We start from the raw sequence: 27403 nt of genomic DNA on the forward strand, positions 1-27403 counted from the left end.
GACTAAAAATAGAATATTAAGATTTTACAAAGACGTTACAAATATTTATTTATTTCATTTTATTTTTATTTTTTTTATGTTTCCCACATTTTCAGGGGTATTTTTGGTGGTATTTTGCCCCAAGCCTTTCATAAATTCTGACCCTGGTGTGTATACTGTAGCTACTGCTTATAGGCCTAATCTGATGATGAGCATGTAACTCAGCAGGCATCACTTTGGATGTGTATGCTTTTATGGTTTGTGACAGTGTCACAAAGCCTGGTTCCAATAGCAAAAATAAAAATAATACTAATAGGATTTAAACGTTTTGAATTGAGTTTAATATTTGATCTAATATTAATTCAGACAGGGATAAAGCAGAACACTGCATCAGCGTGAGCACAAAAGTTATGAAAATAATTGAATTGACAGTCTGATTGAAAATACTTTGACATGAGATATTCTGACAAGACAATGCATTTTTAGAGGAACGTTTTCCTCTACAGCTGTGATCGTCTGATCGCAGTGAGTAGTGACAAAGTCTGACAGGATATCGTCTGTCAGACAGGACAATATTTTTTTGGCAGTGGCGTCTAGCACAACTGTGAAGCACATTTAAATTTACAATGAAGTCTTTTGAAAAATTATTAAAATAAGTGTATTGATTTTTTACAGGAGATACTCTGACAGGACAATGTGTATTTCTGTGTACAATGTGTACACACACACACACACACGCACACACACACACACACACACAAGTCAAAAGTTTCATATATTGGCTTCAATACAGTTCAAAATCCTCTTCATTTAGAATACATAAACGGGGAGCAAAAAAAATATTATTCAAAATATATATTAAAAAAATTATAAAAATTATACCAGGTATTAAATGAAAGAAAAATACTTAATTAATTTTTCTTTGTGACAAAAGTGTTATGCAAATTATGCAAAATACTGTAGCCTACAGTTTCATGGCTGGTAAGAAATATTTATAGCCACCATTATCAGGTGAGGAAAAAAGTTAATTATGAGTCCTGATTGGACATGTTACTGAATAATTAAGAGATGGACTACATGATATAAGAGGGTTTGAATTTTCTTTTCCTTCCTTTAGTTTTCTTCTGTGTTGCTCCCTTTCCAAGTCCAGACCATTTCTGCAGTCAAAGTCATTTCCTGTATTTCAGCTTGTTGCTTACAGGTGAGCGGGAGGTTTGTGTCAGGACTACACAAGTGAAGCCAATGCTGTCAAGAAACACAGACACAATGAAACAACATTAACCTTGTAACAGTTCGATAGAACTGAATTCTGAGATAATTTTAGGTTCATTTACTCCTGACTAGTTACTTATGTAGATTAGCTTTGCTGAAACAGTAAAACATTTACATCCCTGCCTTGATGACATCTCAGGAATGAGCATGTTTTCATCTTTACCTGTTTCAGGCTCCCTTTGCCAGCAATAATTGGGCCCAGTGCCCATCCAGGCACCAGCAGAATGGAGGACAGGGCCAACAGCCAGCCGAGTAAATATGCCCAACTCGGGTACACATATGAGCAGTTAAAATTCAGGGGCTTGTATTAAACCAGAGAACAGACAAAAGATACCTAAGAATGGACAGAGGGTTCAGAGAAATTGCGAAAAACTGATTGGAAAGAGAAAAGGAGAATGAGGCCAGACAAGTGTGAGTTTAAGCAGATGTGGTAAAGTAATCCATCAGTTAGGAATATACAACCAAATCCCTGATTGACTTTTTGACCAAAATAAACCATATGTGAAGCTCAAACATACTGTATAAATGAAATATAGAGGCATTTACCAAGGACACAAGAGGTTTCAGGTATTTCCAGCACAACTTGAACATGTAGTTGGGTCGTGATCTTGGCATGTCTTCAGTGGTGTCAAACATTCTCTCAGCCCCTGTAATATGTAAAGGAGAATTGAGCTTCACCTTTTTTCTAACGCTGTTGTGGTTGATTTGACTAATTCCAGGTCGTTTTATAAGAGATAAATATTTACTCTCTGTCTCTGATAGAGGGGTCATATCATACATTATTTTATTTCATGAGTTCACTAGTTCATATAGTCCCCTACACCCCCGGACTATCTGACTAAAGCAAGAAATAGAAATAAATTTTTGAAATCATTGTTATAGGTGTTATGAAATATAAAGGTGGAAATGGGGGGGTGGAGGGATGCCGGAAGTTTAAGTTAAGAACTTAAGTTTGGAACTTTATTATTATAATTTTTTTTCCTGAGGTGGACTTATTTCATGTTTTTTGCTCCCAGTACATAATTTAGTTTCTTATGTCCATTTTCTGACCTCTCTCTAACTCTTACAATTAAAATGGTGAGTTTTTGCTGCCTCGTCTTCTAGGGAAAGGCCAGGAAGGTCGAGTTGTATAGTGAGGTTGACTAGTTGACTAGTGAGATTTTGCATGTTCATAGCTTGCTGTGCTTTAGCATACCAACAGTTAGCATAGTAAGACACTCTCAGAGACATATTGTGTCTTTAATATTGTAGTTTTAGTCCTTTTATGCACCACTGCTTCAGTCATCAAAGCATCGGACAAATTCTTGACTAGTTAATTATGAAAACTGGAAGTTTTACACATTGCATCAGTCTGCGGGTGTAGCTGTTGAGTCAGTAGTTTTTACACGCCTGTAGTTTCTGTGGGATTCTTCAGAAGGATGTTAAAAGTAGCATGTGCTACACAACCCAGCTGAAAGACCAGCACTGCTTTTTGCAGCAACACCAGCTTATGTTGTGTTCTGGGTGCTGGTCCCCCATCATGGGATGCTGGTGTACTGGTGTCTGCACCAGGCTTTAAAACTGTCTTAACCAGCTTCATCAGAAAGACCATACTGGTCAACAAGTTTCACCATCTAGGTTTTGCTGGTGAAAAGCATGACTATGATGGTCCACCAGTTAGACCAGCACCACACCAGCACAAACCAGCATAAACCAGCCTAGACCATCATTGGAATTGCATGCTGGTTATGCTGGTCTTTTTAGCAGGGAAAGACAGGAACAGCACAAGGTTTGACTGACTTTCTTATATTTTACTTTCATTGTTAGTCCTACGGGTGTTTAGAAAATTAGGAATAATAGCCTCTTTCCGACCTCTGTGACATGGCATGCTAAGTTTCTCAATAGGCGTTCTTGACATGTAAATGTGTTTAGTCCTGCACGCATGTGTTCAAATGTATTCATCTGTCTGACCTCAGATAAAGATGTTAAAAATCAAGATAATTTTTTTCCTCATGAAATGACTAAGTTCCCTATCTGTCACTCACTCGACGTTGTGTCGATATAGTGACACTAGGGGTCACTCTTGGGAGCCCGAGACACCTCTGGTCTTTGATAAAAGGCCAATAAAAATTGGTGAGTGGTATTTGCATGCCACTCCCCCGGACATACGGGTATAAAAGGAGCTGGTATGCAACCACTCATTCAGATTTTCTCTTCGAAGCTGAACGGTCATGCTCACTGAGCTGAATTCCCACGACTGTTCATTCACCTCTGCTGGATCTGACGGCGCATTTCAGCGGCTTCTCCCTCCTCTACACTGGTGCACTGCAGAGAATGCCCCTGGGCACTTCGGCAGAAATAAGAGCATATTTCTCTAAAAGAGCGGCACACACAGAATGTCTTTTTAAAGATGCGTCTTTTTAAAGATGCCTTTCCGATTGTGTGTTATTCCTGGTTGCGCTCGTTATCTCTCACCTTCTGACGGTCACGATCACTGTCTTTCGTGTCTGGGCACTGCTCACGTGGAGACAGCGTTCATGGATGGTCATGTACTCATTGTGAGGACATGTCCATGGCAACGATGCGGTCGTGGCTCGCCTTCGTAAGAAAGCAAGCCACCCCAGAGGCTCCCCGCCTTGGTCCTTTTACCCACGGGTATGAGGACAGCGCGGCTAGCACTGGGGGCGATTTGGGGACCCCAATGGGACCACCTCCTCCGGGTATCCCCCCGCGGACCTCCCATTCCCCAGCACACTCGTCTGCCCGGATCGGACTTCCGAATGAGTCCGCCGGCTCGTCTCACAGCGAGTTCGACCTCTTATTTGGAGCCCGTGAAAGTGATGAGCTCTTGAGCGCAGCATCAGAGAGCGGGCTCATCCAGTCGGACGCAGAAGCCTCAGCTGGGCTCCTCCCTTTGGGGATGATTGCCCAGTCACAGGCTGACGCGGAGATGAGGACATGCTTTCCCGGGCAGCCGTGAGCATAAGCTAGAGCGGAACCCTCCGCTCTTCCCTGAACCCTCGCGGCTCGATGATTGGTTCCTGGGCTCGCGGCGCCGCTTAAAGCCATGCCATGCCCCGCCCCACCCCCGTTCCTTTCTTCCTGGAAGTGCATGAAGAGCTGACAAGGTCATGGGAGGCACTTTTTTACTGCCCGGTCCCGATCTTTTCAGCTTCTCCCCCCTCACTACCCTCGATGGTGGTGCAGCCAAGGGCTATTCGGCAATCCCCCGGTGGATAAAGGTGCTCGCGGAGCACCTATGCCTGCAGAGCGCCACCACCTGGCGCGGGTGCCCAAAGCCCCCGTCCAAGTCCTGTAGGTTTACATCGTCTCTGACGGCCAAGGCCTACGGCCAAGCCGCCTCCACCCTGCACGCCATGGCTCTCCTGCAAGTCCGCCAAGGCGCTAAAGGAAATGCATGAGGGTAGTTCCACACCAGGATTGATCTCTCTGAGCGACGGAGGTCACGGTGCAGTCTCTTGGGCGGATGATGTCCACATTAGTGGTCCAGGAGAGCCACCTTTAGCTCAAACTGGTCGAGATTGGTGAGGCTGACAGGACACGATTCCTTGCTGCCCCCATCTCCCAGGCTGGCCTATTCGGCAAAACCATCAAGAACTTTGCCCAGCAGTTCTCGACGGTGGAGCAGTAGACAAAGGCTATCCAGCATATCCTGCCCCGGCACAGCTCAAGATCCTGCACCCCGTCTGCTCATCGCCAAGGGCGTCCCCCTGCAGTGACTGCACCGGCTATGCCACAGCCCGCCCCTTCGGCCCGGCCCTGGCGTGGAGCCCACCACAGGAAGCAGACGCCACCCGTCTCGCTTCCGCCCAGAACCCGTGAAAGGCTTCAAAGCGCTCTCGAGATGGGTGACCCAGGGACGACGAAACCCGCTGCTCTGGAGCTGGAAAGCAGACCTCTCCTCTTTTTGTTACCTTTGCATTTAATTGTGCTGCATGCCCAAGTGGCTGCAGTACTCAAGAGTTCAGCAAGAGCAGTTTCCTTGTTCCCTGGGTCATGTATCCATTGTGCACAGCCGTCATCATGACCACTGTCCATCACTCTATTTGGCAGGTTTGGCGCTCCAGCGGCGGTCTCCCGCCCCTGAGCGCCCAGCTGTGGAACAAATCCGCCCCGATGTGACAGTCTCCATGGGTCACGAGGACAGGCCTCTTCCTCCCCCGTCCCAGGCTGTTCCGGGGGTGGTCACAAGGAGCCAGGTAAGTACTTCGATGTCCCTAGACTCAGCACGGCCACCACATGGTGTGGCACCTCGAGCTCCAGATTGGTTTGTGGCGGTAGACCTGAAGGACAAGTACTTCCACGTCTCGATCCTTCCTCGACACAGACCCTTCCTGCGGTTTGCATTCGAGGGTCAGGCATATCAGTACAAGGTCCTCCCTTTCGGCCTGTCCCTGTCTCCTCGCATCTTTACGAAGGTCGCAGAGGCAGCCCTTGCCCCGCTAAGGGAGGTGGGCATTCGCATTCTCAACTATCTCGACGACTGGCTAATCTTAGCTCACTCTTGGGACATGTTGTGCGCACACAGGGGCTTGGTGCTCTCACACCTCAGCCGACTAGGGCTTCGGGTCAACTGGGAAAAGAGCAAGCTCCTCCCGGTTCAGAGCATCTCTTTTCTCGGTTTGGAGTTGGACTCAGTCTCTTTGACAGCACGCCTCACGAACGAGCGTGCCCAGTCAGTGTTGGTCTGTTTGAAGGCGTTCAAACAGAAAACAGCGTTTCCACTGAAACTTTTTCAGAGGCTGCTGGGGCATATGGCATCCTCAGCGGTGGCCACCCTGCTCGGGTTGCTGCATATGAGACCGCTTCAGCACCAGCTTCAGACTCGAGTCCCGAGATGGGCATGGCGCTGCGGGACACATCGCGTGGTCATAACGCCGGTCTGTCACCGTCTTTTCAGCCCTTGGACCGACCTCTCATTTCTACGGGCAGGTGTTCCCCTAGAACTGTTCTCCAGGTGCGTCATGGTCACAACAGACGCCTCCAAAACGGGCTGGGGCGCTGTTTGCAACGGGCACGCAGCCGCCGGCTTGTGGACGGGCCCGCGACTGCATTGGCAGTCTGTAGCTTGTTTGTGACTCACCAAAGATCCAACCCATGGCCAGAGACTCAAACACTGTGATGAAAAGTAGACAGGCTCCACTGCACACATAGTAGTCAAACAACTGGAATACCACCCCCCATAATTTTAATATTAATTATTAAAAATTATTTTTCATGTTGATCACCATTATGCCACAAATGCTGTCAATTGAGCTTAACTTGTATGGAATATTCCTTTAATGTATTCCACTCTGTTGCAGTCTCAGTGTTTTGTTTTTAACCTGTGTTTTCATTCAAACTATAGCTAGTTCACTCAGAATATTGACATTTTCTATAATAAAAATGTATAACTATATACAGTATATATACTTGATAAGTTATTATTATAAATATAACTGAAACCGCTTGAAGAATATAGACAAACCATTTTATCATTACTGTCGTTTGATTGGTAACACTGTCCTAATCATTCCTTTTTTTGTTCTCCATTTTTTTTAACAAAATTATAGGGCATTAAAAATACTCTTTTGCAACAACTATGGTTTTAAGTTATATCAAACACCACAAAAACTATTACTATAATAAATGTCACATTTAATGGAGTGAACTGATTCCCAATAATGTCTCTCTGTCTTTGTCATTAACTTGTGACTCGAGACTTTTAAATCCACTCATCAAAAACATTTGTTCGGATTGATTCACCAATTTGTTTAGTGACCAACCATGTCTGTAATTCACTCATATTCGCCAGTAGGTGACAACAAATGAATTTCTTTTATGTATTTTTTAGAAGACTACAAAGGACAGAAAGGACAGTTCAGACTGCTGAGAGGATTATTGGTTGCCCCCTGCCCTCCTTTCAAGAACTGTCCAATTCCAGAGTGAGGAAAAAGGCTGGAAAAATCACTCTGGACCTCACTGACCCTGCCCATTACCTTTTTGAACTGTTGCCTTCTGGCCAACGAACAGTTTTTTCCCTCAGGCTATCCATCTAATGAACAGTTAAAACTGCCCCATTGAGCAATAGTTATGTTTAGTCTTTTTATATTTATCCAACACATCCTACCTCTTCTGCCATTACATTCCCTTGCACTGTATATAACAGATTTGTATTTGCATTGCATATATATATATATATATATATATATATATATATATATATATATATATATATATATATATATATATTAGTCTTATTGTGTATTCTATATATACTTTATGTTTTATTCTATTTTTATTTATTTATTTATTTATTTATTTTTTTACTATTATCTCTGTCCTGCTGCTGTATTGTATTGTTATGCACTGGAAGCTCCTGTCACCAAGACAAATTCCTTGTATGTGTAAGCATACCTGGCAATAAAGCTGATTCTGATTCTTATTCTGATTCTGTTTTAAGTGAGTCATTAAACCATTGATTAAGAGTTGTTCATTACTAAAACAAGTTTAAATATAGCTGCAAGCAGTAATTATGGTGCCAAGCACACCCACGACATGTAAGGAAGTATGATTGGATATGATTTCAAGAAAAGTGGTATAAAAAACATAAGTAGAATTGCTTATATTACAGTAGAATTCAATTTAACTTTTGACCAAATTTAAAAGGTGCAGTCAGGGTGTAGTGACAATGACTTATACAAAGATTAATGTCAATTCGCCAAAGTGTTGCCAAGACACAGCCTCAGGAGCCTTTTGGGAGTCTTGCCATCTATTTTGTTGATGTGTTATTCAAGAACCGTTTGGTCTATCAAAAAGCTTTTTTGATAAACTTTTGTCTTGAGTATCCCTAGATGATACACGACAAATTTCAAAATCAAATGGACGTTTGGCCTAGGAGGAGTTCGAAAAGGCAGGTTTTCACTAAAATTCTAAATGCCGGACAGGATGTATGGCCAACAATGGCAAATTTGGTGTCATCCTACTCCGTATAACCCAAGGACTCTTTCCTCCTGCCCCAGCATGTACAGCTTTGGTGTTTAGTGCTCTTGTTAATAAGAACTTGAAGTTGCATTCTGTGATAAACAGTTACCTTTCTTTAAACCTTGTATGTATAAAATCCTTTGTTGGGTGTGTGCTTATTTCCACCCATGAACATTTATGGAAGCAGTAGAGAGGTGGGCACCATTTTTGTTGTTAACCCTGTTTTCTCCTGTTTATGGCTAGACCGGATAGGGTCAGAACAAAATGAATAATTAAACAAATATTACAAATCGACTAAAAAACATTTTAAATTGACACAGTCTATTAGATATATCAGTCTTATGTTACTGTATGTAAAAGGCAGTCAATGTTGAAAAAGACACAGAGATTGAACAATCAATTACCAATTAAACTTAAAATGACATTTTTGCACACCTTGCCTGTAGATTTGACTCCTTTCCAGATACAGAAATAACATATGATCCACATTACAATGAGACACAGAAGAATCTCCCATCTGATCTTACCCATCTCCTCAATACCACCAGAGCTTGACAGCACTCTGTGTCTGTACAATGTCAGGAGAGAGGCAAAGAGAGAAACAGTAAGCTTTAATGTTTTGTTTCTATAAATAATATATTTTAATTGAAATAACTGTAAATTAGTGGTCTGTGTGAACGGTTTTGAAAACATGAACCTTAAAACATGTCCTTAGTTTGGAGAAATGTGTTGAATCAGTCTTGCTATAACATCTTATCGCTATAACATTCTAAATGTTCTTGCAATACTCTTGCAAGACTGTTTGTTTATTTACTCCCAGAACTCAGTAACTGAAGAGGTTGAGTTAATATGTGTTTTCCAGTTGAGGGTCAGATTCTTTGCAATGAGATTTACACAGACATCTAAGTCAGAGAAAATAAGGAGTTTTACGCTTTTGTTACAGCACATTTAGATATAATTCAGCAGATGTCACTTTTTTGGAGTTTGGGTTTGAAGTGTTGTCACAGCTGGCCCATGGTTGTTGGGGACTGAAAGAGAAAACGAGATAGAAAAGTGCCCATGCCAGAATGATGATGTAATACATGCAGCTGTACAGAAGAATCAGCTGTCCTACATAACCAATACCTGACAAAAGGAAACAGACAAGTGACATACTGACCAGCAAGAAGATAATCAAAATAAAAAGTGCGATTGATCCTCAGTCATTGATAAATTGTACTTTGTTTTACCATCTAAGTGTAATACTTCCTTTTGTCTTAGTTCTTTACAGATGGATCACAGTGAATTTGATTGCTGCAATATTAACATATAAGATATTTGCATGTGAAATTAGTACAGTTGAGATGTTTACATATACTGAAACATTTATTTATACTGGAATAAATTACTTTTCTATGGATTTGTTTGAAGAATTATGGGCTTAAATTCATATTGTTCTGAAAAATGAAGACAGTTCTGCAGACTTACCAGCACTAATGACTGTTTTGAGGAATGAGATAAAATAAAAAATTAGGCTGGTCTAACAATCAAAGGCACACCACAGGTAACCACAAACACCAGGTAGGGTATCAAGAACGCACCTGAGTTCACACCAGTGCAACAATACAGAAGGCTAATACAGAGCATATTGTTGAATTAAAAAAAATATATATATATTTTGTAACTGTCAGGAATGTTTTTGATAGCTGTTATAATAAACAATATGCACAATGAAATTTAAAGGAGGTGCTCTTACTTCCTCCATTCTTATAGCAGAGGGAAGGAAACCTCCACACGTTCCCTAATCCAATCACAATCCCTGCCACAGCCAGAAGAAACTCTGCTTTACTCCCCCAGTACTCTCTCTCCTCTAGATGTCCTTCTTTTCTGTTCATACCTTCACACTGTTTTCACCAGTTCTTTCTGATTCTGCTGTTCAGACTGCTGTAATTCCACAGTAATGGAGGATATACTGAATTCTGATCAGGTAAATCTATTCTTTGACTGATCCTCTGAAATGGCAACTTAAAACATAGTTTGAGAAACAAATAAGTCACTGAGCCAAACAAAAGCTGATAAAATCCATCATGTCTTTTAACGGGAATGTGGGCCTCAGGTAAAATCTATTTTTCAAACTGCAATAACATGGTTTGACTTAACATTTGTAACCCTGCAGCCAACTGCTGCAACTATTTAAAGTTTATGTTCTAATATTCAACCGATAAAATCTAGCCTCATGTTAGTCATAGGCTGTATTCATTTCAGGTAGAATTAAAAAAAAAGCAACTTTGATTTTCAATTTGCAAACTGAAAAAGATTAATATTTTGAGTTTAAAATCATTATTCAGCCATTCTGTTCACTGCTGTATATTTAGTGTTATGGTTATTGCTCCAGTCTATGAACATTTATAAGGAGGCTGCAGATCTGATCAGGTTGATACGGTCTCAAGTAATAACTTCAGATTCTGTTACTTTTCTTCCGAGGTGCACAAATGATGCAACTGCTTACTTTGGAGCAAAGTTGAGTGAAGACAGAGTCCAAAATTAACAGCGTTAAATGCCAAATGCAAGTAAAAACTGACTTGGGCAAGTCAATAATTGAGAGTTACTAGCCAGTTAGGCAGTAATATTTTAGGAATTGCATAGTACAGTGTTCACTTCAAATCACAATATAAGAATGATAGTCTAACTCTTTCTGATGTACAGTAAGTGATGTTTATGAATCAAATCTCAAAAGCTCAAATAGTCTACTACAGAAAAGATCAGTGGTTGCTGCATGACTTCGAAAAAAGTTTACCTCAGTTAAAACATGTACAGGTATGAAAGTATATTTTACATAAACATGTATTTCTAATTTGTAGAATTACACAAAACATTCAATGTGTACCTACTGTACCTGTCAGTGTATGTGTGTTTCTGCTCCTTTAATTTTCTGACTGCAGTTCTGAGCATCACAATCATTTCCTGTCTTACCTCCTTCTTTTCCCTTTTGGCAATATGTTTGGATGGAAGAGAAATGATACAAAGGGTGAATACTCACACAGTGTTAAAAACTGGTTTAATTTTATTCCATCTGAACAAAGCACGACCCAGCCATGGATGTCCAATGTCTAACACACAATGCTGACTACAGAAGTTACACTTGCCGCCATGCCCATGACCACTGCGGCTCATCAGATCAGCACCCTGCCCATCGCTGGGGAGTGTGATGGCTCATCTGCTCTGCAGGTTTTCTCTTCCATCTGTGTTCTCTTCTGCATCACATGTTTTCTCACATTCATACAAGGAAAGTCTCAGACTTTCAAACCAGCATGTAGGGTCTGTGGGTCTATGGAGCATGCATACTATGCACACTTACTACACTGCTTGCCCAGTTATTAGGCAAGTGAGTATTCTGAGCTTATCATTATTTCCATGTACATTTTCCAACTCCAAACCATATAAACTTGAATGCTTATTGGATTCAATCATTTTCAGGTGGTATGTATTTGTGTAATGAGGGAGGGTGTGTGAAATTGACTAACACCTTATATCAAGGTGTGCATTATTATTAGGCAGCTTCATTTCCTCAGGTAAAATGGGCCAAAAAAGAGACTTAACTGACAATGAAAAGTCAAATATTATAAAATGCCTTTCAGACCGATGCAACACTCTTGAAATAGATAAACTGTTGAGGCGTGACCACCAGACAATCAAACGTTTTGTTGCGAATAGTCAACTGGGGCGCAAAAAACGCATGGAGAAGAAAAGGCGCAAATTAACTGCAAAAGAATTGAGAAGAATTAAAGGTGAAGCTACCAGGAACCCATTATCCTCCAATGCTACTTTATTCCAGAACTGCAACCTACCTGGAGTGTCCAGAAGTACAAGGTGCCAAGTGCTCAAAGACATGGCCAAGGTCAAGAAGGCTGAAACACGACCACCACGGAATATATTCACAAGTTGAAGAGTCAAGATTGGGCAAAGAAATACATGAAGACAGATTTTTCAAAGGTTTTATGGACAGATGAATGAGAGTGACTCTTGATGGACCAGATGGATGGACCCGTGGCTGGATCACTAATGGACACAGGGCACCAATTCGAGTCAGGTGCCAGCAAGGTGGAGGAGGGGTACTGTTATAGGCTGCTATCATTAAGGATGAGGTAGTTGGACCTTTTCGAGTTGAAGATGGACTGAAACTCAACTCTCAAACCTACTGCCACTTTCTGGAAAGTACTTTCTTCAAGCAGTGGTACAGGAAGAAGTCCTCAGCATTCAAGAAGGCCATGATCTTTATTCAGGACAATGCTCCATCACATGCATCCAAGTACTCCACTGCTTGGCTAGCCAGCAAGGGCCTAAAAGTTGCCCAAATAATGACTTGGGCCCCCTACCTCACCTGACTTATATCCTACTGAGAACTTGTGGGCCCTTCTCAAACGTGAGATTTACAGTGAGGGAAGACAATACACCCCTTTGAACAGCATTTGGGAGGCTGTGGTTTCTACTTCAGCGAAAGTTGATCGTAAACATATCAAGAAACTGACAGACTCCATGGATGGAAGGCTCATGGCAGTTATTGAAAAGAATGGTGGCTATATTGGTCGCTGAATATTTCTGAAAGGTCAAAAATTTTATTTAATTGTCATTTTGTGTTACTTATTTGTTGCACCTACTCTAAAAATTGAGAATAAACAATTGAGTTGGGAGAAATTATTTTTGTAATTTAGTTGCCTAATAATTGTGCACACTAATAGTTGCCTAATAATTATGCACACTTACATATTCCCCTGAGAAAGACAAAACTCACTTTTTCTTTGTTAAACATTCAGGTTTGAGGTTCAATAACATTTTGGATTGACTGAGAGCAATGTGTTTGTTCAACAATAAAATTAATCCTGAGGAATACAATTTGCCTAATAACTGGGCATGCAGTGTATAGCCATCATAAGCTGTGTTGTAACATGCTCCTGTGACAGTCTGTGACTGGTCTACGTTAAAGTGGTTACTGGATTCTAATAGTATGTCCTTCAAACTTAGTGAAAAGGGTGAGTCTAAGCTGCAAGCTGATTGTGTTCTTTCATATCCTCAAGCGGTTAACAGTAACGTGGTGCTGTTTTGCAGTGGTGGCTTTACAGTTCAGCCCCAAATAACATACAGTTTGGAAACTGAGTTCTATGGATTCAAGTTTGTCATTCCAACTCTAATGGTGCCTGGACAAATAGATGAGTTCATCACTGGAAGTAATGTGATCAAATGTGTTCTGCAGAAGAGGAAACCTAATGCCATTATTGGGAGCTTGTTTCCTGTGACAACAGTAACCCTGAGTGTATGCAATTTATTGAGCTTCTGAGCTGTATCTCCCGGTGGTCAGAGCCTGCACAGCCTGATAAGCTTGGTAAAGTGAAGCTCTGTCAGGCAGTCACTCTCCTTCCCAAGTTTAAATACCTTGTGTTGGGTAAATTGCCAGCTGATGCTTATGTTTCCCCTGGGAGCACCTTAATTGTTGAGCCCACCAAAACTTGTTCAGCCCCTAAGTACATCCTTGTTGGTTGAGTGGTAACACCAATGTTGGGAGATTGATGGGTGCCAATAAAGATAATAAACCCTAATCCAACACATCCCTAATACATCCCTAACCTGTGGATGTATTTTAAGGCACCACGTTCATCTGTACAAACAATAGTATGCAAGTATAAACACCATGAGACCACGCAGCCATCATACCACTCAGGAAAGAGACGCATTCTGTCTCCTAGAGATGAACGGAGTTTGGTGCGACAAGTACAAATCAATCCCAGAACAACAGCAAAGGCCCTTGTGAAAATGCTGGAGGAAACAAGTAGACAAGTATCTATATCCACAGTAAAATGAGTCCTATATCAACATAACCTGAAAGGCTACTCAGCAAGGAAGAAGCCACTGCTTGGTCAATTGAATTGTTTGGTCATAATGACCATCGTTATGTTTGGAGGAAAAAGGGTGAGGCTTGCAAGCCAAAGTACAAAATCCCAACCGTGAAACATGGGGTGGCAGCATCATGTTGTGGGGTGCTTTGCTGCAGGAGGGAGTGGTGCACTTCACAAAATAGATAGCATCATGAGGAAGGAAAATTATGTGAATATATTGAAGCAATATCTCAAGACATCAGCCAGGAAGTTAAAGCTTGGTCACAAATCAGTCTTCCAAATGGACAATGACTCCAAGCATACCTCCAAACTTGTGGCAAAATGGCTTAAGGACAACAAAGTCAAGGTATTGGAGTGGCCATCACAAACCCCTGATCTCAATCTGATAGAGAATTTGTGGGCAGAACTGAAAAAGCATGTGCGAGCAAGGAGGCCTGCAAACCTGACTCTGTTAAACCAGTTCTGTCTGGAGGAATGGGCCAAAATTCCAGCAACTTATTGTGAGAAGCATGTGGAAGGCTACCAAAAACATTTGACTGAAAAAGGCAATGCTACCAAATACTAATGAAGTGTATGTAAACTTCTGACTCTCTGGGAATGTGATGAAATAAAAGCTGAAATAAATCATTCTCTCTACTATTATTCTGACATCTCACATTCTTAAAATAAAGTAGCAATCCTAACTGACCTAAGACAGGGAATGTTTTCTATGAATAAATCTCAGGAATTGTGAAAAACTGTGTTTAAATGTATTTGGCTAAGGTGTATGTAAACTTCTGACTTCAATTGTATGTTTATTGGAACTATATTACCTTCATATCCGACATTAATCTTGGCAAACCTTATATTGTTCAAAAGCTACAAGTCTCTAACTTCAAAATATGCCCACTATTTTGCGATCTGAATGACATCATTACAGAAATGCATTAAAATACTGAAAGAGTGGATTTTAAAACATGCAACATGTGAGCGGTATTACTTGTCTTTTATATCTTCTGGATTTGATCCAATCAGATGATGGCAGGAAATTCAAGCATACAATTCATGGTAAATGTCCACGATTGAAAGTAGACTTGACCATTTTATCCAAAACAGTGAAAATTGAGGAAAAAACCGACTGATCATCTTTTGCTTGCGTCATCACGTAAATTAAAATGTCTATTATCAATAAAATATTGATTATAAAATGTATTTCATCAATCAGCATCGAGGACTTGAGGTCTCTGCTATTCCGGTGAAACATCTGCGTTGTTTGAGCCCACCCACGAGTCTCTCTCTGTAATTCACAGGCGGTGCTGTCAATCAAACCAGATCAAAGACTCCATGGCCTCTCCAAAATGCACATTGGCTGTTTCAGTGAATAGATGCAGCCAATGGATCGCTAGTCCAAAATTTGTATGCTCCAAAAGCAAATTCAGGCACCATAAAAGTAATGCATACGACTCCAGTGGTTAAATCCATATCTTCAGAAGTGATATGATAGGTGTGGGTGAGAAACAGATAGTATTTAAGTGATTTTTTGCTAGAAGTTCTTCTCCCAGCCCAGCAGGGGGCAATATGCAGAGAAGAATGTGAATCACCAAAAACACAAGAAGAAGAATATGAAAGTGATCTGTGTCTCATCCACACATTCTCATATCACATCGCTTCTGAAGATATGGATTTAAACACTGGAGTTTTATGGATTCATTTTATGCTGACTTATGTGATTTTTTTGAGCTTTAAAATGTTGGCACCCATTCACTTGCACTTTATGGATTAAAAGAGCTGAGAAATTCTTCTAAAAATCTTCATTTGTGTTCTGCAGATGAAAGGAAGAAATCTGGGATGGCATAAGGGTGAGTAAATGATAAGAGAGTTTTCATTTTTGTGTGAACTATCCCCTTAAGGGCTCTTGTCAGATCTGGATGAATTTGTCAATAAGAAGAGGTTTGGAAACCTTTCTAGTAATTATTACAGTGAAAATATGAACAAAGTCCCACAGGGAAATATAAACCAAAGCAAGATCATGTTTTATTAATGCCTTCTTTTGCTATTTCATAGCTTATAGTTGTTAGTTCAGTTTAGTTACATTTTTCAGTGTCGAAAGAATTGAGATCATTAGTTCTGTACAGAAGTACCGCTGCTCCCTAAATGCAGAGTACGCAGCCTGTGAAATGCTGTCTGTTCGCGCTCCAGTTGTCAATAACGCGATCGGCAGAGCAAAGGGCATTTACACTTAATGTGGATTTTTACGTGGATTTATACAGTTAATTCATCTGAAGTAGCTGTGATAGTTTCCAGTATCCTTGTGAGGGTGCAGGGTAATGCGTAAATACTGCTTATGACATTCGGGATGCAGGACAAAGCGCACTGATATACTGCTACAGATTTAAAAATGTACACTTAAAAACTGATGTCACAAGAGCCCATATTTACAGAATCACCCTGAAAATGACCATCACCATGTCACAGAAAAGCCTGCGTTATTATTAGAGCCAAAACTTACCTCAACGTACTGCCTTAAATTGGAGCTGCAATTTTAATCTTGAAATATCTGCTTGACTTGGTGTTAAATGAAGGCATTGCATGACGAATCTATTCTTTTTTTTACTGTGCAGAGCGAAGAAAGTGTTTCTCTTAGGTAGAATCAGAATCAGAATCAGCTTTATTGCCAAGTATGCTTAAACATACAAGGAATTTGTCTTGGTGACAGGAGCTTCCAGTGTACAGCAATACAAAAACAATACAAAAACAGCAGCAAGACATAGATAATATTAAAAAATAAAAAATAATTTTACACATACGTACAGACACACACATACATACATACATACATATAGCTAGTGCAAATCTAATACAATCTGTTATCGGTTATGTACAGTTCAAATACAAATATGTTATGTACAGTGCAAATGTTTTTTTTTTTTTTTTCTCTCAGAGGAATGAAATGGCAGAAGAGGTTGGATGTGTTAGATAAATATAAAAAAGACTAAACTGTGTATTGCACATAGTTATTGCTCAATGGGGCAATTTAACTGTTCATGAGATGGATAGCCTGAGGGAAAAAACTGTTCCTGTGCCTGACGGTTCTGGTGCTCAGAGCTCTGAAGCGTCGGCCAGAAGGCAACAGTTCAAAAAGGTAGTGGGCTGGGTGAGTGGGGTCCAGCGTGATTTTTCCAGCCTTTTTCCTCACTCTGGAAGTGTATAGTTCTTGAAGGGGGGGGCGGGGGGCGGGGGGCAACCAATAATCCTCTCAGCAGTCCGAACTGTCCTTTGTAGTCTTCTGATCTCTGATTTCATAGCTGAACCAAACCAGACAGTTATTGAAGTGCAGAGGACAGACTCAATGACTGCTGAGTAAAACTGTATCAGCAGCGTCTGTGGCAGGTTGAACTTCCTCAGCTGGTGAAGGAAGTACAATCTCTGCTGGGCCTTTTTCACAGTGGAGTCAATGTGTGTCTCTCACTTCAGGTCCTGTGAGATGGTAGTGCCCAGGAACCTGAATGACTCCACTGCTGCCACAGTGCTGTTTAGAATGGTGAGGGGGGTCAGTGTTGGGGTGTTCCTCCTAAAGTCCACAATAATCTCCACCATTTTGAGCGTGTTCAGCTCAAGGTTGTTTTGACTGCACCAGACAGCCAGCTGTTCAACCTCCCTTCTGTATGCAGACTCATCATCATCTCAGATGAGGCCGATGACAGTGGTGTCGTCTGCAAACTTCAGGAGCTTGACAGAGGGGTCCTTGGCGATGCAGTCATTGGTGTAGAGGGAGAAGAGTAGTGGGGAAAGCACACATCCCTGGGGGGCACCAGTGCTGATTGTACAGGTGCTAGAAGTGAGTTTCCCCTGTCTCACAAGCTGCTGCCTGTCCGTCAGAAAGTTGGTAATCCACTGACAGATAGACATGGGAACAGAGGGTTGGTGTAATTATTCTGGAGTATAGCTGGGATGATGGTATTGAAAGCTGAAATGAAGTCCACAAAAAGGATCCTTGCATATGTCCCTGGTCTGTCCAGATGTTGCAGGATATGATGCAATCCCATGTTGACTGTAGCTCCACAGACCTGTTTGCTTAATAAGCAAATTAAAGGGGATCTAGAAAGGGTCCAGTGATGTTCTTCAGGTGTGCCAACACCAGTCTCTCAAATGATTTCATGACCACAGACGTCAGGGTGACAGGTCTGTAATCATTAAGTCCCGTGATTTTGTTTTTGTTTTTTTTGGGACAGGAATAATGATTGAGCATTTGAAGCAGCATGGGACTTCACACTGCTCCAGTAATCTATTGAAGATCTGTGTGAAGATGGGGGCCAGCTGGTTAGCACAGGATCGAAGACACGCTAGTGAGACGTCATCTGGGCCTGAAGCTTTCCTCGTCTTTTGTTTCTGAAAGACCCGGCTCACATCATCTTCACAGATCTTAAGTGCAGGTTGAGTAGCAGGAAGGGGGAGGAGGGGGGCTGCAGGAGGTGTTGGTGTTTGTGTCAGAGTGGGTGTGGGGTGTGAGATTGGGCCTTTCAAATCTACAGTAGAACACATTCAGGTCGTCAGCCAGTTGTTGATCCACCACAGGGTTGGGGGTAGGAGTCCTGTAATTTGTGAGTTGTTTCATGCCACTCCACACTGATGCAGGGTCATTAGCTGAAAACTTGTTTTCCAGCTTCTCAGAGTATCTTCTTTTAGCCACTCTGATTTCCTTGTTCAGTGTGTTCCTGGCCTGATTGTACAAGACTTTATCCCCACCCCTGTAAGCATCCTCTTTGGCTTGATGAAGCTGCCTGAGCTCTGCTGTAAACCATGGTTTGTCATTGTTTAACTTTTATTTAAAGTTATTTAAACTTATTTAGTCCCAGTAGGAATGCACATATCCTCACAGAAACTGATATATGATGTAACAGTATCTGTGAGCTCATCCAGGTCTATGGCTGCAGCCTCAAAAACACTCCAATCAGTGCAGTCAAAGCAGGCTTGTAGTTCCCGCTCTGCTTCATTGGTCCATCTCTTTACAGTCCTTACTACTGGCTTGGTTGATTTTAATTTCTGCCTGTAGGTTGGAAGAAGATGAACCAGACAGTGATCAGAGAGTCTCAAAGCTGCTCTAGGGACAGAGCGATATGCATCCTTTATTGTTGTGTAGCAATGATCCAGTATGTTCCTGTATCTGGTGGGGCATGTAATGTGCTGTTTGTATTTGGGCAGTTCACGTGTGAGATTTGCTTTGTTAAAATCCACAAGAATGATAATAAGTGAGTCTGGACATTGTTGTTCTGTGTCTGTGATTTGTTCAGCCAGCTGTTTCAGCGCTGTGTTCAAACACGCGTTTGGCGTGATATACACACTCACCAGAATAAACGAGGAAAACTCCCGAGAAGAAAGGCTTACATTTAATAAAGAGCGCTTCCAAATTAGGACAGCACATCCTCTTTAACGTTGTTACATCTGTACACCAACTTTCATTGATGTAAAAGCATGTTCCACCACCTCTCGTTTTCCCCGTTAACTCCGCAATGCGATCCGCTCTGAACAGCTGGAAGCCCGGCAGATGTAACGCGCTGTCCGGAATGGCTTCACTCAGCCAGGTTTCTGTGAAGCACAAGGCAGCAGAGGTTGAAAAGTCCTTGTTTGTGCAGGTGAGGAGATGCAGTTCGTCCATTTTGTTAGGAAGAGAGCGGAGATTCGCTAAGTGAATACTCGGCAGCGCTGTTCGAAATCCGCGCCGACAGAGTTTGACCAGCACGCCAGCTCGTCTCCCTCACCTGCGTCTCTTGAACAGCAGAGCTGCACCTCCAACTAAAATGTCCAAGCAAAATGTCTGAATATTCAAGAACCGGGAAAAGATTATAGAAGAGCATGATGCTGCAGCAGTGATGGACTCGGCTTGAGTGACAGTCTGTGAAAATGCACTCAGCTGTGTGAACTTCCACTCGTAAGAGTCCCATTTAATAATCTCTCAATAAATTACATATTAATTAAAATTAAACCCAGTAATGTAACGGCAGGAATGCCACCCATTGTAATGAAGTAAAAGCACAAAAATTTAATTAGAAATTTACTTGAGTGAGAGTAAAAAGTACCCACTTTTAAACCTACTGTAAAAGTAAAATTTTTCCCAAAACTTTACTCAAGTGAATGTAACGGAGTAAATGTAGCGCGTTTCTACCCACCTCTGAGCTTTCTTCTGTTTCTGATGACCAATCGGAGCCGAAATCTAACATTTTAGCTGCTTCTTTCAATGATCTATGCAAAAACAGTACAGTCTAGCTAGATTTGAGTACTTTGGAATAAATTCCACGCAGTTTTGAGGAGTAATATATGCCAAACCGGCAGGAGTGTATATTCTGTGTTTGGACTCATAGCAGCTATTAGGGATGGGCATGAGTTCTCGGGTACTCAGACGTGGCAGCAATGATCAGCATGAAAAGATGATCGATGGTGGTCATGCGTGATGTGACTTTTCACTTATTTCGAATTTAGTGACAACAACCTGACAGCTAAACACATAAACGTGTCAAAGAGGGAGCTTATTTTTATTTGTGAGATTGATTACGTTGTGATTTTGAGGGGTACATTGATTGTCAGAGACGTCTCATAGCAACCAAACTGATAAACGATGCTGCAATGCTATCATTACGATTGTTATGTTTGCATCAATATGCTAGTATAACACTGATTATATGCATTTTCTTCTAGGAACAGATGCAACACCACGAGAATGGGGAAAACAACTTGTTCTTCCTTTATTGCTTGTTAGCGTCAGCCCAACAACATGCAGCCTGGAGTGCCCTCCAGTGGCAACAGGTAAGGATGAATTAACCCAAAAACATCACAATGATAATGAAAAGAGAGTGTAATTAACCATGTTTTGAACACCTGTCTCTGAAAAACGTTTGCTACACATGTTTTATTATCATTTAATGTAAGAACTTTGACTTGTTAATGGATATTATTCAATAAAAGTGAATGTTTGTCACTGACTGTAAACCTCCTTGCCCTAAGTGACGTAACACACACCTGCATCTCAACGAAATGGGAGTTGAAGATTTCCACACCAGTTTCTAAGTTAGAAGTCTGACAAAGTGTCATTCCGTTGCACTTTCCCCAGTTGAAAAGTGGAAATTCAGACTCTCCGAGTTGAGTGGAACGCTTCATGAATCATCTCAGCAACAACAATACGGAGCATCGCAGCTTTCCCACAGGAGCGAACACTTGGACACACACACACACACCAGGCACGTGTGGCAGTGGACTCAACGCATATACAGCAGGCGAGTGTTTCTAACAGATAGACAGAGCACAGCTAAATGGAACAGAATGCAGTGTCTTCAAAAATGAAAGCGATTTGAAAATAGACGGTTCATAAATTCACGAAAAACACTGGTGTGCGCTTACTAAGATTACTACGGTAATACTTTCATTGAGTTGGGCAGCGAACCTTCACATAATGACAAAATATGATGCGTTATATTTTGATTATGCAATCTTTTGTACATTTTGTAACAGATTATTTTATAACAGCCTATAAAAATTAATAGACCATAAACTGGAAAAACAAGACACAATTCAGCAGCCAAACGAGGGAAATCTGGCCCAAAATTTGTTGAGTGGGGTGGGGAGGAGGGAATGCTGTCCTTTTCTGCATATTGCCACCCCCTTCAGCATATCGCAACACTGGTTTGTGGCACGTTGTGCATAATGCAGCGGCCCATTTCAGCTTATCACGGCCCATTCGGCCCAGTTTTGCGCCTGGCCCTTCGGGAAAAGTCCCGGTTCTCCCAATGGCCAGTCTGGCCCTGGTGTGAATGAATGGGCTCTTTGGATCATTTATTACTTTATTTAGTGGTGTAAACAAACTATTATATAATTTATGGCAGAAAAATATACGTATGTTTGTTAGAAATGTGAATAATTACTGGCTTCCACTGCTAACAATACTTACACTGTAACCATGCATTACTAATACAATTATAATAATTATAATCTGTAATGAATTTTATATAATGTTTTGCAATAAAATAGTGTGTCCTCATACGTGGTTTGAGTGGTGTTTCTGAAATTAGTTTTTCAAAAAATTTCCTCCTGTGGCAACTTTAATAAAATAAAAGTTCAAGTGCATTGCATTTTCATTTCAATAAACTTAAACATCTCTAAAAAAAAATTTAATTAACTTAAATGATTTCACTTAAACAATAATCTCCCAAGTGTCTTCTTTAGAAAGAGTCCATAAATAGGTCTGTAGACCCTGGCATTTAAATCTGAATATGTCACTCTTGGAACAATGGAGATTTGATGTCATCTTGTGGCCACATTTGGTACTGCATCTACAATAATTCTAAGAAATTTGGCGTTTTATAACTTACAGTATTTTACCAAAATTAGGTCTCTAGTCCCAAGCATTCAATAGTAAAGTTGAAAATGTAATTTTCTGGTAAATGCTAAAAAAGGGGAGTGCCAGTTAATGGGATAGTATAACTAATATTTGTTATTTTGAAGTCAGAGATGACTGAGAGTAAAGAAATACAGTGCAGTGAGTCAGATGTTCATTTATTAAATATTCTGGGCTGTGTTTCCCAAAAGCATCATTAGTGTAAGTTGATCGTAGGTACCATAGGCACCAATGGTCTTTAAAAGCAACTTGGGCTAACAATGCTTTTGGTTAACACAGCCCTGAGTGATTCCATTTATTTAGTTGAATGATTTATCAGACTGAATCAACATGCAAGTTTGTGAGTAAGAGTGAATTATGGTGATGCTATAGAGTCATTTTTATCATTTGAGTAAATTTAGTGGAATGAGTGAAAATGACAACAAGAAAGAAGTGTTTTTGGGGATTATTTGATGGTACATGTTTTTTTTAGTTGTTACATTCAGTTTAGACTGCAAGCTCACAAAACATTTTGATTAGCATGGTCTGAAGCAAAATTTGGAAAATTCATTATATTTTTTTACCACAAGTAAGCGCTGTCCTGAAACTTGTTGAGCACCTTCATGGCATTGTGCCGATGACACATAAAGAGTTTCGTAACGATATGCCAATGCGTTTGTAAAATACAGCATTTTACAACAAAATTCTAAATGGCTAACACCCAAAATGACCGACATCAGCAAAACTGGTATCATTCGACATGGTATGCTTACAGAATCTAAAGAGTCCAGTTTCGTGATTTCAGGACAAACTATTCAGAAGTAAAAATAAGTAAATAAGTAAAAATAGATATTTATTTTTTTGTATCTCGTAACCAGTAGGTGGCGCTGTGCCAAACCTGCTCAAGTACCCTCAGGTCATGGTTGTCATAGCACACACCAAGTTTGGTCTGAATACGTTAAAGCGTTGTGGAGATATAGGCAAACAATTGATTTGTAGTGCTTGTCGTTAGATTACTTCGAGTTATTATAGAACGGTTTGGTCCTTCAAAAATCTTTGAATAACTTTTTGTCGGCATGGTCTAAAGATGATCTGAAAATTATCAAAAGTTATTAGAATTTTTATATATTTTGTTTATTTTTTTTTACCACAAGGTGGCGCTGTCCTGAAACTTGTTGAGTACCTTCAGGGCATTGTGCCGATGACACATTCCGAGTTTCGTAACGATACACTAATGTGTTTGTAAAATACAGCATTTGACAACAAAATTCAAAATGGCCGACATAGGCAAAGTTGGTATCATTCCACACGGTATGCCCCACAGTATCTAAAGAGTTCAGTTTCATGATTTTAGGACAACCTTTCAAAATTTATAAGCAAAAATAGCCATTTTTTATATCTCCTGACCTGTAGTGGGCAATGCGCCGGAACTCTGCAGGTCACCTCAGGGCTCAGATGACTATGATACATACCAAGTTACGTCACATTCCATCAAAGCGTTGTGGACATACAGCCTCAAATTCAATTTTGCGCATTCTTCGTTGAATTTGTTGAAGCGCCATTCAAAAACGGGTTGGTTTATCAAAATAATTTTAAGAACTTTTTGTACTGTCTCCAGATGATGCACATCAATGTTCGTGCAAATCGGACGTATGGCCTAGGACGAATTCGAAAAAGTAGGTTTTTCAGAAAATTCAAAATGGCTGAAAATCTAGTAGGGTGGAAATTGACTCAGCATGAGTTCAGGAGAAGAAAATTTTGTCTCTATGACTTATGGTTCAAAAGTTATTAGCATAAACATGAAACTTTGAACTGTTGCTAAAGGTTTTAAGATAAAATCTCAATATTTGCTAGCACTTCAGACTGTCCTCTACCTGTGTGCAAAATGTCATAACTTTCCTGCAAACGGTTCTATGGGCTGCCATAGGAAACGTATACAGAATAATAATAATAATAAATATAACTGCAAGAAGCGATACCGGGGTCAAGCCAATTATCGGCACCATGAGCAGTAAAAGAAGCTTTGTGACATGTTTTTGGTTAGAGTCCGATCAACAGTGTATGAGGAGTTAGAAAACGTAAACTTTCAATCATGAAAAACCCCATTTATTTTAAAAATAAAAAAAATAGCTAGTTCTTATACATTTTTTACAGTATGTGGCACTGTTCAGAAACTGCTCGGGTAGTATCTGGGCATGATGCTTATCATGCAGGAAAGCATTCAAGAGTTATAAGCCAAAATAGCCATTTTTCTATCTCCTGACCAGTAGGGGGCAGTGTGCAAAAACACTGCAGGTAACCTCAGGGCCTAATGGTGATGACATGTACTAAGTTTCGTCCCAATCCCTCAAAGTGTTGTGGAGATACGGCCTCAAGTTCAATTATGTGTGTCCTTCGTCGAATTCGTTGAAGCGCCATTCGAAAACGGTATGGTTTATCAAAATTCTGTGAATATAAATTTTTTTTGAGATTGCATCTAAATGATGCAGGCCAATATTCGTGCAAATCGGACAAACGGCCTAGGACGAGTTCCAAAAAGTAGGTTTTTCAGAAAATTCAAAATGACCGACGTCCAAAATGGCTGACATAGGAGTTTTTCATATCATTGGACTCGATATACCCACTGAATCTAATGAGACCAATTTGATGATTTTATGACAAACTGTTCAGAAGTTATAAGCGAAAATGTGCTTTTTTCTTATCTCTTGACCAGTAGGGAGCAGTGTGTCAAAACGCTGCTGGTAACCTCAGGGCCTAATGGTGATGACACATACCAAGTTTCGTCCCAATCCCTCAAAGCGTTGTGGAGACACAGCCTCAATTTGAATTTTGCGCATTCTTCGTCAAATTCATTGAAGCGCCATTCGAAAACGGTATGGTTTATCAAAATTCTGTGAATAACTTTTTGTCATGAGTGCCTCTAGATGATGCAGGCCAATTTTGTGCAAATCGGACAAACGGCCTAGGACGAGTTCGAAAAAGTAGGTTCTTCAGAAAATTCAAAATGGCGGAAAAATGTTAATAACAGAAAATGACATCATAGGGTGCAATCTTGAGCCAAGAAATCAGAGGAAAAAAATAATTTTGTTTCTAGGTCTCACGGTTCAAAAGTTATTAATAGAAACGTGAGTGCAAATTTGGGCAGCTGGTAGCGCTACAGGATTTAAGGTAGAGACGCCAAATTTCACATCAGACTGTCCTCTATCTGTGTGCCAAATTTCATAACTTTCTCGCTAGCGGTTCTATGGGCTGCCATAGACTCAAGAGTGTAAGAAGAAGAAGAATAAATATAGCTGCAAGAAGCGATACCGGGGTCAAGCCAATTATCGGCACCATGAGCAGCAAAAGAAGCTTTGTTACATGTTTTTGGTTAGAGTCCGATGAACAGTGTATGAGGAGTTAGAAAAAGTAAACTTTCAATCATTAAAAACCCATTTATTTTAAAAATAACTAAAAAGAGATACTTCTTAGAATTTTTTTCAGTATGTGGCGCTGTTCTGAAACTGCTCAGGTAGTATATGGGCATGATGGTTATCATGCAGGAATGCATTCAAGAGTTATAAGCCAAAATAGCCATTTTTCTATCTCCTGACCAGTAGAAAATGGGCAACTGCCCATGTCGCCCATGCCTAAATCCGCCACTGAGCTGCAAGCAGCAATTAACGGGGTTCAAGCCTTTAAAGCAATTTAATTATTAATCAGTAAATCAATTACATATGTGCTTGTTGTCAGAAATCACCTAGCACAGTGATAAAATGTCATTATGTTCATAACCATCAGATTATGTACCATAGAAATATGTCTATCTATAAATCTATCTATCTGTCTGTGTATATATACACACACTACCGGTCAAAAGTTTTGAACATTTATTCTTTATTATAATTTTTTTCTTCACATTTTAGAATAATAGTAAAGTCATCAAAACTATGGAATAACGTAAATGGAACAATGAGAATAATGTTTTGACTAAACAAAATCCAAAATAAATCAAAACTGTGTTATATTTTAGCATCTTCAAAGTAGTCACCCTTTTGTTATTAACATTTTTATTGATTCATAAATTAACACAAAAAATACAACAACATCTATATAATGAATCAAAAACTTTAAACATTAAACCCCCACTATATTCCCTCCCCCTACCAAACTCTCAAGCCACCCTGACCCCCCCACGAACACCCCTGTGGTCAATAGAATATAGACACACACACAGAAAACTAAAACAACAACATAAAATAGCAAACAATAATCAAGTATAATAATTAAAAAAAAAAAAAAAAATAAATAAATAAAATAAAAACTCTAAATTACTACCTCCACTGCCCCACCTCGAGATTCCCTCAAAAATGCTAAATAATTGCCCCATTTCTTATTGTAAGTTTCCCTAACCCCCATCCTAATGCTCGACCCCTCCTCGAAGGCAGCCACCCTCCCCATCTCTGCGCACCACTCCGGGAACGAGGGTGCTCCATCCGACTTCCAACTCCTCAAAATAACCTGCCTACCAATCATCACACTGGTCAAAACCCAGTCCTTCATGTACTTATCTACCAAATCCATGACCTCCCTATCTCCCAAAATACAGAGTCTGGGGCAGAACGAGACCTGAGTGCCCAACACATCACACACAAAACTTTGCACCTTCAGCCAAAATTCTTGGATCTTAAGGCACCCCCAAAAAACATGGATGGTGTCTCCATCTTCAGTATGGCATCGCCAGCAGATGGGTGTGTCCTTAAGACCAAGCCTATACAATCTAGAGGGGGTCCAATAAAATCTATGTAAAATCTTAAATTGCATAAGGCGAACCCTTGCATCTCTACATGCAGACTTCATGTTTTTTAGAATCCTTGCCCACACTCCCTCCTCCAATACCAAGTTTAAATCTTTCTCCCATAATCTTTTGAAAGAATTTAAAGCTCCGTCCCCCAGACTCTGAATTAACAGGGAGTAATTCACTGATGCCTCATGA

General features: G+C 40.5%; 1 pseudogene; it reads right to left on the reverse strand.

Annotated features, from left to right (window-relative positions):
* Positions 1-421: 421 nt before the first annotated feature.
* The window catches only part of LOC127456147 (sodium- and chloride-dependent GABA transporter 2-like), a 45109-nt pseudogene continuing 18127 nt past the window's right edge, over positions 422-27403 (reverse strand).

Source organism: Myxocyprinus asiaticus, chromosome 18 (genome assembly GCF_019703515.2).
Source record: "Myxocyprinus asiaticus isolate MX2 ecotype Aquarium Trade chromosome 18, UBuf_Myxa_2, whole genome shotgun sequence".
NCBI classification, from domain to species: domain Eukaryota; kingdom Metazoa; phylum Chordata; class Actinopteri; order Cypriniformes; family Catostomidae; genus Myxocyprinus; species Myxocyprinus asiaticus.